The sequence below is a fragment of the Panthera pardus genome, unplaced genomic scaffold, assembly GCF_024362965.1.
Source record: "Panthera pardus isolate Hobbes unplaced genomic scaffold, ASM2436296v1 HiC_scaffold_12, whole genome shotgun sequence".
Lineage (NCBI taxonomy): Eukaryota > Metazoa > Chordata > Mammalia > Carnivora > Felidae > Panthera > Panthera pardus.
In genome coordinates this window covers 92,863,189-92,878,909 of record NW_026526677.1, presented here as the reverse complement: position 1 = coordinate 92,878,909, position 15,721 = coordinate 92,863,189, and the positions used below count along the sequence as shown (strand labels likewise).

Here is a 15,721-nt window from a genome sequence, read left to right as displayed (position 1 = left end):
GATCATCTAAAGGTCCTGGGGTTTACTGTCAGGGTTTGGAGGGCACTGCAGGAAAGCAAGGAGCAACAGTGAGGAAAGCAGGCTGGCTCGGTTCTGGGCATCTCCCTTGGGGTCAGATCTGTGTGCACTGGAGAACACTGGCCCCATCCTACAGAGTCTTCCTTTCTGTTTAATCATTCCCTCCCATTCCCTGCCCTCAGGGGGTTTCACACTCTGTTGGGCAGACACAGTGACAAGATGCTACCCCATCCTTTCCCTTGGAGTGAAAGCAAACAGTGACCACTTTCCCCCTCCCCCATGTTCCCCTACCCTTCCCCTTCCCTCCCAGACCGGGGCTGGGCTGTGGAATGTGGCAAGGGGAGCTCTGCCCCCAGAATTCCCCATGGACTCTGGTGCCTTCACAGTTTAATTATCGCAGTGGACCCTTGGGTGCAGAGCTGGAAGGGGGAACACTTGGCCACCTGCCATCGGCGGTGTGCCCCCAAGCCCTCCAGAGTGCAAGGCTCACCTTTCCCATGAATATCCCAATAGAACTTTCAGATTCCCTCCCACACTGTGGGAAATCCAGCTTCCTCAGTGTCCAAGAGAGGAAGGGTGTTTGGCTTCTCCTGGTCGTATCTTGCTTCAAGGTTCCACTCCAGGAATTATGTCTTGCTCCCCTTTCTTTCTCTGTCTTGCTTGTGAGGCCCCTTTTGCTCTGCGTGCAAATTCATGGGCTTGGCCCCTTCTCTTTCTTCCTGTCTCATGTGTGCATCCTTTACTAAAGATGCAGGAGCTAAGCCTGCCAGGACTCACTCACTCCAGGCATAAAATTCAAGTGGGCACCAAGAACTCAATAATCAGGACAAATACTTTTTTCATGAAAAAAAAAAAAAACATTTTAATCAACATCAGTGACAAAAATACATGATAAACAGAACAGAAAACTTTTAAAGGATGACAGGATCAGTGTTACCAATCCTTCCCTTTGCCTTGTATTCCAGTATGGCTAGGCAGCACACTTTTATTGATCCAGTTTTTATCTCCATTACTGAGTTTTTGACACCCTTTGGCCTTACTCACCCAGCCCTGGTCTCCTCCAGAAGTTGATGCCAGAGGTGGGCTATGCCACAGAGCAAGAGTGAGTTAAGCTTCACAGAGGAGGTAATGTCTTCAAATCCCTCTCCTATCTGCATTGAAGGAATTTCTCACTGTCCATTTTCTCCTGCACAGCTTGGCCTGCCACTCTTTTGATGGGACCTGTTTTCCCAACCAACACCTTCTTTCTCCTCTCTTCTGCTGAGTGTTACAGTTTTCCATCTTTGACGCCCTGGCTTTGTTTCCCCAGGAAGTTGGTGGGGAACTTTAAATTCCTAGTACCTTAGCTCCTAATACCCTTCCTTTTACCCTTTCTGCTTTGCCCTTATTATCTGACACTGTATATTTTATTTATATACCTTGTTATCATCTGTCCACTGCTCCCATCTCCACAGGCCCCCAACCAGGATGCAAGCCCCATGAATGCTGAGATTTTTTCTTTTTTGGCTAACAATTGTGAACAGTTCCTAGCACAGAGTGGGCACTCAGTAAACATTTGTTGAATGAGTGAATAACAATTGAGTTCCTTTTCTTTGATCTTTCCCCTCACAGCAGACTAGGCCCTCTTTAGTAGTCAAAGGATGGTTAAATCTTTTTCCTAAGTGAAAGAACACCTGCCCTGGGCCTTCATCCTAAGCCATGCAAAAAGAGAGCAGGAGCTTTAAAATCATAGTTATTATTTAACAAGTCCAAGGTAGGCAATAGAAAAACTACTTTCCAGAGCAAACTCCAGGGTTTTCAAGGTATATCGTGCATTTTTCCCTCTTTAAATGGGGAGTGACATTCAAGAGAAGATTTGAATTCCGTGTAAGTTGAGTCAACATTGATTCTCTTTGCAACCTTGGCCAAGACACTTTAAGTCTTAGTTTTGATTATTGTATCTATAAAATGAGTGTATTGATTTCAGCACTACCAATGTCACAAAGTCACTGTGAGCTCAAGCAAGAAGCTGATGGATGTGGCTGGATATGCTTTGGGATGTATAAATCACCGTGCAGATACAGAGGTGTATGAAATCTTGCTAACACTTGCCTAGGGGGCAAGGGGACTTCTGATGAGACCCTAGCAGAAGCAACAATCTGGTCCTAACCTTCTCATTTTACAGACAGAGAAACTGAGGGCCAGGCCATGATGTGCCTAGGGTCAAATCCAGAGCTAATACAGGAGACTTATGGATAGAAGCCAGGTGTCCTGCCTCCAGGTGCAATTTCTGGCCTCTTTGAGCATCTTGGTTGCTAATTCCACCAGAACAGGGATCTTAGGCTCAGCTCTGAGCCTAAGTCAAAATCACCATGGCTGGAGAATTCCTGACTTTCAGAATCCCAGTCCTTCCCAAACAGCCTAGGGAGGGAGGCATTTTAAATAAAATCCTTTTACCATCCCTTCCATTTCTGAGATTCATTTCTGAGTGGCATCTGAATGAGAATTTTACAGACATTTCATTTCTCATCCTTGTTATCATTCCTTTGCTGTCCTCCAGGAGCAGGTTATGACTGAAACCTCTGTGAGGCCCAAGGTGTAAATCTCCCGGAGTGGGAACTTATGTCCTGGGAGGCACGTCATCAGGCTGGCAGCTTCTCCATATGCAGTGTGATCACTGCAGGAGGCAACAGGGCCCTGAAAAGGGCAGAAAGGCACAGAGAGATACGGTTTTTTTAGTGTCATCCTTCCTGTGTGTTCCTTAATAACTGAAATTTACACATGTGGGGGAAAATTCCAATTTCCCCTGGAAGGCCTGGAAGGAAAAGTCAGAGGCATCAGACTATCTTGCAAGTGGGTGTGTCCCCAGGGCTCTATTGATCTGACTGGGGATCTTTTTACTTCTTACAGAGTGTGTGGCTGTGACCATGACTGTGAACTAGAGTTTTGTGCCTTTGTGGGTCTGTGACTACATCTCTGGGATATTGTGTGTGTGTGTGTGTGTGTGTGTGTGTGTGTGTGTGTGTGTGTGTGTGGTCATCACTCCTGTCTTTGTTACGATGTGCAGTTCAACATGTGTTTTTTTAAAAAAAAAAATTATTTCTCATTTCCTGCATAAATTACTCCATGTAAAAGGCCAACCAGAGCTCAATTCCTAGCATCCTTTTTCAATAAAGAAATATTATCACAGCCTAGTCCCAAAACTAGTCCCAGGAGACGCTTTTCCTAGATTCTTTGTCAAACAAAATGTCAGCAACTCACCAAATGATGAGAAGAAGAATTCTTGTTTATCTCCCAAGTGAGGCAGACCTGAAGCAGCTCAGCCTCTTTGCATCCTTTCCCTGGCGAGGTAGGCAGCAGGCAGGTGGGCGGGTGGGCAGGGGTGCTGAGGAGGCCACCGTGAAACCCTTGGACTCTGCTCTTTCATTTTGCTCTTTCCCCAGCTTTGTGACTTTGGGCAAGTCACAAAGTCACTGTTTAACCTCAGTTTCCTCTTTTAAAAACAGGACTAGGTGCACCTGGGTGGCTGATTGGGTAAGCATCTGACTCTTGGTTTTGGCTCAGGTCATGGGCCGAACTCATGGTTTGTGAGTTCAAGCCCCACATCGGGCTCTATGCTGACAGCACAGAGCCTGCTTGGGATTCTCTCTCTCTCCCTCTTTCTCTATCCCTCCCCTGCTCTCTCTCTCTCTCTCTCTCAAAATAAATAAATAAATAAACTTAAAAATATTTTTTAATTAAAAAATACAGGACTAATAACACATACTTTATAGGGCTATTACAAGAATTAAATTATAAATTGAGGGTGCCTGGGTGGCTCAGTCAGTTGAGCATCTGACATCTGCTTAGGTCATGATCTTGCGGTCAGTGGGTTTGAGCCCCCCACATTAGGCTCTGTGCTGACAACTTGGAGCCTGGAGCCTGCTTCGAGTTCTGTGTCTCCCTCACTCTCTTTCTGCCCCTCCCCCACTCACACTCTGTCTCTCTCTCTCAAATATAAATAAACATTAAAAAAAAATTTAATTATAAGTTGGATAACACAGCCCTTTGTAAAGGGCATTAGCATGTTGTGCGTACATGTCCTCTGCCGAATGTATACATTATTTGCTCCTTTATTCAACAAATATTTATTGAACACCCAATATGTCCAAAATACATATTAGGCTCTGCAACAATATATAGGCTTGAGATTCAGTTTACGATCTAGTGGAGTAGACAAAGTGGCAAACAGGCTATCACAATTTGGTGGGGTAAGTGCTAAGAGAATAGCACATAGGATATTCTTTTTTTTTTTTTTAATGTTTATTTTTGAGAGAGAGAGTGTGACTGGGGGCGGGGCAGAGAGAAAAGGAGACACAGAATCTGAAGCAGGCTGCAGGCTCTGAGCTGTCAGCACAGGGCCCGATGCAGGGCTTGAACCCGTGAACTGGGAGATCATGACCTGAGCTGAAGTCCAGCACTTAACCGACTGAGCCACCCAGGCGCCCCAGCATGTGGGAATGGCAAGGGAGTGGTCAGGAAAGGGGCTGAGTGAGCCCAGCTGAGCAGAAAGGGAGGGTAGAGACAGGCAGGGCTTTGCAGAGATCTTGAAAGGGCTTTCGATGGGGCTGAAAGTTTCTCCAAGAAAGGAAATCCTGCTGGAAAAGTTAAGTAACTTCTCTAAAGTCAGGCTGGTCTTAGTTGCCTTAACAGGGACATTTGCTCTCCATGATGGATTCCCAGTCACCAATCTCTAATTTGTGTCTGGTCCAATTTTTCCCAAGTTTCTTGACCGCCTTTGGCATTCCTGTTCATCCATTCATTACCTCATTTAATAAATATACATTGAGGGGCGCCTGGGTGGCTCAGTCGGTTGAGCATCCAACTTCGGCTCAGGTCATGATCTCATGGTCCATGAGTTCGGGCCTCGCGTCAGGCTCTGTGCTGACAGCTCAGAGCCTGGAGCCTGCTTTGGATTCTGTGTCTCCCTCTCTCTCTGCCCCCTCCCCCCACTCATGCTCTATCTTTCTCTCTCAAAAATAAATAAACATTAAAAAAATTTTTTTTTAATAAATACACATTGAGCCTGAAACTAGGCCAGAGCTAGAAGCACGAATGTGAGGAACACCTTGCTCAGGAAGCTCAGAGCTTAATGGGAGGGACACCTATAGGGATATGTAACAATAATTTAGTGAGATATAGCCTGGAATTCATGGCCAAGAACTTTGGACTTTATCTTATAAGAAATATGGTCCCAGTTTTTAGGGGAGCAGAAAGGAGGAAATAACTTACCCTATGTGCAATAAGGTGGCATGGAGAGAAAACAATACAGAGCTGAATCTTGAAGGATGACAAGATCTAAGTGAATTGTCATTACTATCATTGTCATTAATGACAACAGTTACCATTTGTTAAAGGCTAGTCTGGGTCACTGCTGAGTACTTTATTATCTGCTAAGCACATCCACATAAAATCCTAATAAACAGTTTGTGAGTTAGCTATTATTGTTTGCATTTTACAGAAATAGGAAAACCAAGACTTATAGAAGCCACATAGCTAGGAAGAAAGAGATCTAGGATTTGAATCCAAGTTTGTCTCACTTCACAGCCTTTTCCACTCTGCTGGACTATCTCTCCACATTCATTAATGATATTAGTAAGAGTCATATGAAATAATCCATAGTTTGGTCAAAAGCTCTTCATTCAGAGACACATTGAAATATAGGGAATTATAATGCCTTTGGCAATAAGTAATGATAGTGAAATAGCTAACTTTCAAACAAACTGATTAAGCATTCATTGGAATTAGTATTTTCCAGGACTAGTCCCTCTTCGTGTGACTGGAATGATACTTTCAATGATCTACAAGGACAAGGTACTAACCTACGTATATATGGAGAGTATAAAAGAAATAAAAGACACATATCTTGTCTTCAAAGACATATGGTGCCATTGAGGATATCAGATTAACACAGAAAGCAGAAGTTGACAAAATAGATTAAGATTGAGGGTCAATCACAGGCTGGAGGTACAAGAGGTTGACTTCATGCAGTTGCAGAAGGTCAGAGAAAGGCAAGACTTGAGACTGTCTTTGAGGAAAGAGGACCTGAGTAAGTGCAGGACTTGATGGACCTGGACAGCCAAGAGAGAAGGGGAGCACAAGGCCTTCTAGAAGGGCATGGTGGCCTAGCGAGGGGGCACAGGGCTCAGACATGGCATGTGCTAGTTTGTGAGACAGTGGCAGCCTAGCCTGGCTGGGGAAAGGTTTGGGTTGAAAGGACCAGGGGATTAGGTAAAGAGGTAGGTTTGGGCTGATTATGGAGGATAACGATAGAAGCTAAGAAATTTGGATTTTGTCTTCTTAGGCCCTGGCAAGCCATTGTAGACAGGGCCTAAGGACAGGGGACAATCAGTGTAAACAAGTCTATGAATTATCTTAGCTTCCAAGGAGGCCCTGTCTTCTTAGAGGATTGGAATCTGGTCTCTTTGAGATCAGCCTTGTTGCTCTGGTGATACATGAGGCTAGGACAGTTGAGTTTAACAGCTGACCAAGAGCAGTCAGAGAATGAGATCACACTGTCAGCCAGGTCCAGCCTCTTGTGTACCAACAATGATGAAAACTGATGATGATGATGGTGATGGTGATAGGGATGGTGATGATGATGATGATGATGATGGGGATGATGATGATGATGATGATGGTGGTGATGATGATGATGATGGGGATGATGGGGATGATGATGATGATGGGGATGATGATGGTGGTGATGATGATGATGGGGATGATGGGGATGATGGAACAGAATTCAAAGCGTGAAGGGTTTTGGCCAATGTCACCTAGCAAAGCCATGGCCTGGCTGGATCGAGCTGTCATGCATCCTTAGCTTGCTTGGCCGAGCAAGGAGGTGAGAGCAGCCTTAGACTGTCACAAATGTCCATTATTGGAGAGGTGCCCGAGGGCCCCTCCACCACTGCACTTACACCAGAATTGGTACTGGGGTGGGCTCCAGAGTGAGAACAGGCTCTTTCAAGCCTCTTAGGCCAAAGGAGACAATGACTCTGGTGTTTTTTGCTCCTGGGATAGATACAGCATGGGGCAGCTTTCCAAAGTGGCCTTTGGTTTGGGCTTCTGGCCAGAGATTTCAGAGACCCAGTTCACTACTGTCCTGTTCATCTACAAAAAGTACAAGTTGGAAAAACAGGCAAAGGTGTTCCCTGGGGAAGCCTGCCCATCTTTGTCAGAGGGCGCCCTGGTTTACAACTTGGACAGGCAGGGAGAGGCCTGACCAGGGCTAAAGAACTAGGGGTGGGAGCCACCCCATTCCCTGGAGATCTCGTAGAGACAGAAGGGACTCCATCTTTAAGATGAAGCTCCTGCTTCCTTCTTTGTCCCTGAAATATCTGGGCCATCAGGTCACACAGAGCCCATGTCTTCCCATCCATCTCTCTCTCTCTCTCTCTCTCTCTCTCTCTCTCTCTCTCTCTCTCTCTCACTGTCTGCCTCCCTGCCTGTCAGGCTGCCTGATAATTAAGCCCATGTCCAGCCTCAGGATCAGGGCAGTAGTGTCACGGGCTGCATGCTGGCCTCTAGAGGAAAAGGATTTTGTATGGCAACAAGAGGGAGGGTGGTGTATCCTCTCTGGCCAAGATCTAACAAGGCACATTCTGGCCCCTCCTTCAGGCGAGGCAGCCTTGAGCGAGGAGGGGCAGCATGGCTTACAGAGCTGCCCCAGGATAAGAGGGGTGGCCACGACCCACGAGCAGGCTCCTCCCCATACCCCACAACCCCAGACTGTCTCTCATTCTCCTCAGTGCTTTCTGTCATGTGAGTTGCCCTCCTTATGCTCAGAGGGATCACTGGCAGTGACAGAACAGAGATTACAAGCTGTATTTCTGCCTTGAAGCTTTCTCCAGGCTGTTGGGAACTGGGTGGTTGTCAGTTCTAGGAAAGGAGAAATCTATGTGTGTTGTAGCCCTGAAGTGGTACCCTGCGTGGGGGCAGGCTGGTGTCACTCAGAGCATCCTCCCTCTCTCAAATGTGTATTTTATTAGTGCCTGAGTGGGGCCAGGGATGGCCGGCTTCCCTTCCCTAACATTGGTGTGATTCCTGCCTGGGGGGCTCTGGATCCACAGGGCCACCTTAGGGGTGGCGGTTGGAGGCAGAGGTAGAGCTAGAGCAGAAAGACAGACAAAAAAGCATGTGGCTACACCAGGACATCAGGAAGGAGCTCTCTCTTTAGTGCCAGAAGGGACACAATTAAAGCAGAGGCTGAAGGACCAGGCAGGCGGGCCTTCCAACCTTCCATGCCCTGACCCAGACCCTCTCCCCCCACCCCTGCCACTGTGGGCTTTGGCAGAGGTGAAGGTGGTGAGGCCAAGAACCAGAAGCAGCAGCATCCATACATTACAGGGTACAATTATTTCCTTGTCATCAAGACTCTGAACACCTCCAAGACAGAGTTGTGTGCGTGCGTGTGTGTGTGTGTGTGTGTGTGTGTGTGTGTGTGCGATCTTTGTATGCCCAGGCCCTGCTATGTTGAAGGTCCAAAATACGTAGAGGCTCAATCTGCGCTGCCCAGAAGAGGGGAGGAAGGAAGAGTAAAAAGCTACCCAAGAGCAGAGGTTTCATCAGCCGAGTAGGCTCCAGACACCTGGGAAATGAGGCAGGGGAGGCAGACATCCTCAGAGCTCCCAGGAGGGCGCACCCCACAACTCAGGGCACAGCCACCTGCCTTCTTGCAGGAGCCCAGCATTTACTCGGCTCTTCTTAATGCGGCCCCTCCCTTTGGATTGGTAAGAAACACGAGAGCAAAGAGAAGTGGGGTAGGTTGGAAGAGCAAACTGTCTAGAGCCAGAAGACGTGCCACTTGCTGGTTGTGGTTTCAGGCAAGCCCTGGTACCCGACTTTCCTCAGCCTCGTTATCCACATCTGTAAAATGGGAACAACCGGCTGGCAAAGAAAAAGGCGTCTCTTGTACACCACAGACAGGATGTAAATTTGTGTGACCTTCCTGTGAGTCATTGTAAAAGTTTTTAAAAACGAACATCCCTTTGGATTTGGCAGCTCTCACATCTAGAAACTTATCCTAAGACAATGAGCACGTCTGGAGCAAAATTCAGTGATGAGAATGGGCATAACAGATAACAGCAAAAACTAGAAATAATCTGAACAAGTGGTAGAAATTTGGCTGAATAATTATAGTGTGTCCATAAATGGAATGCCATTTAGCCACAGGATTACAGTGTATATTTTCCTTATATGCAAAGATATTTATGATATGTCGCTAAATTTAAAAGGCTGATTACAGAACAGTCTATATAGGATGACACTGTTTTTAGGAAAGAAGAGTTTTATTCTACATATTAACTATGGTTATCTTTGCATTGTGGGATTACAACTAACTTAAATTTTCTCTGTCTTACTTAACTATTTTGTACTAATCAGCATCTATTGTTTTGTAAAGATAATGAAAATTAAGTTGTATTAAAATATTGACCTTTACAGGTTGTTTTAAGAGTTAGGGGGCACCTGGGTGACTCAGTCGATTAAGCGTCTGACTTCAGCTCAGGTCACGATCTCGTGGTTCGTGAGTTCGAGCCCCGCATCTGTGCTCACAGCTCGGAGCCTGGAGCCTGCTTCGGATTCTGTGTCTACCTCTCTCTCTCTGCCCCTCCCCCACTTACGTGTTGTCTCTCTCTGTCTCTGAAAAATGAATAAACCTTAAAATAAATTGTTTTAAAAAGAGTTAAAGAAGATATTACATACAAAAGTTGTTTGTAAACTGAAAAGTTACAGATATAAGACAGGGTCTCTGCCCATGAGGAACTTCCAGTTTGGAAAGACATGACAGATACATAAGATAACTATAGCATGAGACAGAATGTGGCAAGAGCTGTCAGAGAACGATAAACAGCATGTTACTTGGAAACACGGAGGAGGTAAAATTACTTATGGTTCTAGAGGAGAGCGCCAGAATGTTTGAGTTGAATATTGAAGAACGGTTAAGGTTCTGTCAGGTAGAAATATAGAACTGGGGCAGCAAGCAAAGCAGGAAACTGTGGTACAGATTTGGAGGATGGAAAAAGTTTGTGTTTGGATGGAGGGTAGAGACCCTGCGGGTGGCAGAGAAAAGGAGAGTCTAGAAGGGTATTACGGGGCCAGGCTGCAGACACCTTGAAGGCTGCACTTGGTAAAATACCATCAGTGAACCTTTGTTGGTGCCTTCTATGAATAGGGAGCCACTGAAAGTTCTGGGAGAGGAGCTGACACCGGCATAAACCCATCAGGGGTAGTGAGGTTCTACCTTCTCTGGGGCCTGGGATGGATGCAGAATAAGGGCGTCTGCCTAGGAAGCTCAGTCTGGAGGCACCTGATGAGCTGGAGGGGCAAACTGTGGGGACAAGGAGGGGCTTGGCCACCATGGTTCTGTGACGGGGCATGAAAGGGAGGGAGGACCATCTTCTGCTCTGACTGGAAAGGGATGGGAAGTGGTAGAAGAATGAAATGAAAGGGTGATCTTGGAAGGAACTAGGACACCTCTCCCAGCGTGGCTGCCTGCGGGGGCAGAGAACTGGGAGCCATTCACAGAATTCACCCAAGGCCCCAGGGAGGAGGAACAGGCTGGGGGCATGAGGAGTGTGACAAGAGCAATCTGGTGCTCAAGATGTGTTCCCCTCAGTTGGTCCTGATCCCTTGGGCCTCTCTGTGTGGTATCCCAGGGGCTGGCAGTGGCCAGGGGGGATCTGGCCCCCTGCTGCTTTGAATGTGTCTCTATTCCTCAGCTCCTGGGAGGCATCTGAGGGGTGGGGAGGGGGGTTGTTTCAACCCAGTGAGTTTTTGTTAATGGAAATTCATTAAGCAACCCACCTATCTTGGAAGCTTCTCTCAGCCCATCCCACCCTCCTAGCATGCCCCAGCTCACTCTTTCCTGCAGGTGGGAATTCATACCCCCTCAGGACCCCGGATACTCTGTCTCTCTGTCTCTGCCACTCTCACCCCCAGGGAGGCGCATGCGCGTGTGCGTGTGCGTGCACACACACACACACACACACACACACCCAGGAAGGGAGGCGGGAAAGTCTTGTTCAGGCAAATGTCTAAATTTCCATTTCCCCACTGCAACTCCCAGCCCGGGCCACTGTTTAGCTCCTCCTGTTGTCATGTCACTAGTTAATTACATGCTTTACTGAGGTGCAAATGTGTTTTTACAAGGAGACCAAGATGGTGTTAACTAGAAAGGAACTGTGAATGTTAAAAGATGCATTTACCTCTGGTTGTAGGGCCGGGGCTCTCGGCTGTATGCCCCCGGTGCTGCCCTAAAAATGCAGCCCAAGCATCGAGCAGCTCTCGTCCACCCTCCATCCCGTGACCCTGCCATCCTAGCCCTAAGCGCAGCCTCCTTGGGGTCAAATTAGGACCTGGATTCATAAGAAGAAAATTAACATAAGTGTCTGGGAAGTGTCAGGTCAGCCCTTAGAACAGTACAGACCACCAACCTCAGTTTCTGAACATCTAAGTTCATTTCAAATATTGAGAACCAAAATGATTCACTTCGATCTAAAAATAAATCAGTGAGTGGTGCAGCCAAAGCCACCTGTAGGCCAAGGCTGTCCTTCACTGCCAGGCTCTGCTCGGGGTCCACTGCCCTCCTGACTCTTCATCCCTTCTGCCCACAGACCTCCTCCCCACCCCCAGTAGTGTCTCCCCAAACCCCAGCCAAAGTCTGCCAATGGAAAAGGATCTGAGACTCAGATGCACATCTGGAAAGGTTGTGACTACTACCCTTCCTTTGAGTTCCCTACAGTTTAGAACAGGAAGCCAGCTCTGCCCTGCCCAGGGCCCAGAGTCACTCAGAGACCTGCCCACACGCTGGGGGAGAGAGGACCGAACATACAACCGATATCAGGAGACCAGAAGGTTGACAACAGGGCACTTGGAACCGTGACAAGGATTTGGGCTCTAAAATGGCTCAGTGGGCCTGAACAGCCACACTGAAGAGAGAGACTGGCTTGGCACATATGGCAGGGAGGTCTGTAGAGCAAATGGAATGCTCTCTCACAACCAGAGTGGGCACCCCCTTGTCCTCTGACCCCCCCCCCAGGCCTCTAACCCCTTCTGAGAGCTGCTCTACCCTTTTTTACAGGTGCTCTGGCACCAGGTGACAGGAAGAATTTCTGGCCCAGCTGGGAGTGAGAAGAGGGAGTGAGTCTCCTGAGGGCCATCCTCGAGTCCGCCAGGATCACCCGAACAGTAAGAAATGCTTCTCCATCCTTAAGCACATATTTAAACCCTCCAGGCAGATGATCTTTTCTTCTGAAAGCCTCGAGAAGCAGCCCATCACATTAGCTGGCGCTTAGCATATACGACCTAGGAACACACACCTCGTATCATTTTGCTTCACATCTTTCCCCCTTAGCTCCTTGAGGACAGGGCCAGGGTTGTGCCTTATCCCTACGTACCTCCCTTTCTTCTGTGCAGTCTGGGAACAATGAAGTGATGTCGATGCAGATGGACAGGCTGTTGCTTACATCCACAGTGATGATAACATTGTACAACCTTCTGGAGCAAGCGTTATCACCTATGAACCGCCTACGGGCGTTTGTTAAAAAGCACAACCTGGACCTCGCACCAGAGAGTCTGATTTCTAAGCCGAGGTTAAGACTGAAGCTGCACCCCAAGTGTTTTTGATGAGCACAGAGGAAACTGCGTTCCAGGTGTTTCTGATGAACTCTGCGAAATGGTTCTTTAGAATGTATAAGGCATTTTGAATGGAGAATCTCATTTAATCTTCTTATCAGATAGGGGTTTTTTTAATCCCCTTAAGTAACTTCATGATCTCAAAGACCTAAGTATAGGCAGGGATTTAGGAATCCGGTTATCCAGAACAACCCTTTTTTCTTTCCAGTAAGCCATGATAAGGGCTGGATCTGTTATGGTGAGATTGGGCCCCAACTCCAAAGGACGCTGCCCAGGACTTTGGAAGTTTCTCTGCTGTTCTAGAGCTGCCATGACCTTACAGTTCATCGGCCTTCATTTTGGGGGGCAGTCATCATTGCCCGATTCCTCACAAAAGCTGGTTTCCTTGGAGAGAGGGAAAGGGAGACAGTTAACCAGAAAGGTGAATGTTCCCAGGGCCAGCTCCCCAAGTTAGCAAGGCCAGAGATATTCCAGAGGACCACACGGGCAAGAACTGGCTCACAGTGCTTGTCCCAGTTCCTATGCCTTCTAGCCATGTGGGGAGCTCTGTGTCTCAAGCAGTGGGGAGCACGCTGAAGCATGCTGTGGCTCCTAGAGGTAAACGCCAGAGAAAAAGACATATCTAGGGGGATCAAGGCTTCACCCTTGAGCAAAGGGATTTGGCAGTGTCCATTTCAGGGACAAGTTGACAATCTTTTCAACAGCCTTCAACGAGCCTGTGTGCACGGCCATGTCAAAGGGAGATCACTGAAGACAGTAGTTGTGGTGAGGGCTTAAAGAAGATGGAGAGAGAGAGAGAGAGAGAGAGAGAGAGAGAGAGAGAGAGAGGAAAGAAAGAAAGAAAGAAAGAAAGAAAGAAAGAAAGAAAGAAAGAAAAAGAGAGAGAGGGAGGAAGGAAGGAAGGAAAGGAAAGGAAAGGAAAGGAAAGGAAAGGAAAGGAAAGGAAAGGAAAGGAAAGGGAAGGAAAAGGGGACAGGGTTAGAGACTCCTGGTGAACCTGTGTGCAGAGGTGTTGTGGCCAAGTCCGGGGGACTTTCTCTGGGACTGGCAATCATGCTGAGGTTCTTGCTGAACTACTTGATAGAGTCCTATTTCTCTCCACTCCAAGGCTACAGATACTAGAGTCCAAACAGACCACAGCATGCCTGGGAGAATGGAGGTGCCCCAACCCTCCTCACCTCCTTACATGCTAGAATAAAGGGAAGAATGGAAATGGGTTGATGGACTGGTAACGATCGCTACCAATTGTGTCTTATAGAATGGAAAGTTTCCATGGATGACATAGAGGCAACCTCAAATATCCTGACCTCCCCTCACTCTCCTTACACACACACACACACACACACACACACACACACACACACACACACACTGACCACCAAACTATCTTGCTGAATGTCAGACAAGTCTGTTCCAGGGGCTAAATACAGTTGACACTGTTGCTTGGATTGGTGCAGTCGGCAAGGACAATTTTTGCAGCTAATGCTGGCAGTGTGGCAATCAGAGGAGCCGCCAGCTGTCTCACTTAAATTCTTAGCTCTCTCGTTCTCTTTTTTTAAAATCGTTTTGCTTACATAATCCACCCCCTTTTTATTTTCTAATTCTCTCCTTGCAAAGCTGGCACCAGAGGGGAAGGGCTGGGGCGGAGGGGTAGCAATTACACATCAGTTTGGGGAGCATTTACATTTTGCAATTACAATTTAAAAATAAGCCTCGTTAATGATCTCCACGTGTCACCGACAAACCCTAACTGACATACTCTCCTGGGCTTGCCTGCCTCCCCCTGAAGGCAGAGGTACCCAGGGAGACACAGAGGGAGGCCGGGGGCAGCATGTGAGGGGCCACAAGAGCAGTTAGTGTGCCCTTGAGGTTGGTGGAGGACAGGTGTGGAGCTGAGCACCTAGAAACCAGGAATTCGGGGCTCCAGCCGCTCTCCTCTTCCCTGTACCCATGCTTCATCCTCAGCCCCTCTCCTTCCAGGCTCTGGAACAGCAGGACTCTGTGTCCTCAGGAGGCAATGTCAGTCCTCAGAGCTGTGGGAAAGGGAGCCTCCACTGCTGATACTCTCCCAGGTGGAATTTTCACTGTGCTGTCGGGCAAATGTAAATCCTGGTCCCCAGGAGCCAGCCAGTGTGCCTGGGTATTCGTGGACTGAGTAGAAGGACTGATCACACACGCGGGGCTCAGGAAGAGAACAGGATTAGTTGTTTCGTGGTTCAGGAAGGACATTTCTCCTCTTATAATTGGTTGACATATATTTAATGAAGCCCTCTGATCCCTTGGGCAGGGACTTTGGGACCAGACGCACCCAGACTCAAATTCTAGCTCTGCTGTTTGTCGGCTGTAAGATTTGGGGCAAGTGAACTGAACTTTTCTGACCATCATTGTTTTTATGCAATTGGGATAATCGTATTTACCTTAGAAGCCTTCTTCGAGGATTAAATGAGATAACGTACTAGAAAGCACCTCACACAGTAGCTGGCGCGTGATAAATACTCCGCAAATGTCAGCTCCTTGCCAAGCCCCTCCTTAGGAGCCCCAACACGCTTCCTCCTGCCTCCATTAATGTTTTGCCTTTCCGGCTACCGTGGACACTAAGGAAGGGTGATCTGGTCTAATTTTGCCAGGTCTCCACCTCCAGATCAAGCCATCTGAACGTTGAGCAGCCCCTGAAGGAGATCCCCCAGCCCCTGACACATCTCCCTGTAGGATTCTCTGCAGAGCCTTGGTCTCAGGCCTCCATTCCAGCCCTTCCACTTTTCATGGGCTGGCTCCCCAATCTGGCTTTCAACAGCCCAAGTTCTCTTTTCTGGACACTACTTCAATGGAGTGACCTTTTATCAGGCCCCACCTATGTCCTTCATCTGTGAAAGGAGGGAGGTGGGCCAGGAGCTGTCTGAGGTACCTTTCAGTCTTGATATCTGTAAGCCTCAGATCCTCCTTCCCCGGCGGCTTCCTCCAGGCCAGTCTTGGGACTGACCACTTACAATCAAAAACTTCCATCTGTTACTTGAAACATACATAAAATAGCTCTTCTCTGTGGCAAAAC

The 15,721-nt window shown here is 47.7% G+C and overlaps 1 protein-coding gene across 7 annotated transcripts in view; it reads left to right on the top strand.

Moving 5' to 3' along the window:
- The window catches only part of PKNOX2 (PBX/knotted 1 homeobox 2), a 281,900-nt gene that overhangs the window by 172,365 nt on the left and 93,814 nt on the right, over positions 1 to 15,721 (top strand). For 5 of the 7 annotated variants that reach the window (XM_053900300.1, XM_053900305.1, XM_053900306.1 and 2 more), the window contains exon 3: positions 12,119 to 12,225. The exons of the other annotated variants lie outside the window; for them this stretch is intronic. The gene's annotated coding sequence lies outside the window, so the exon portion shown is untranslated. The remainder of the gene's footprint in view (positions 1 to 12,118; positions 12,226 to 15,721) is intronic. 7 annotated transcript variants of the gene reach the window in all.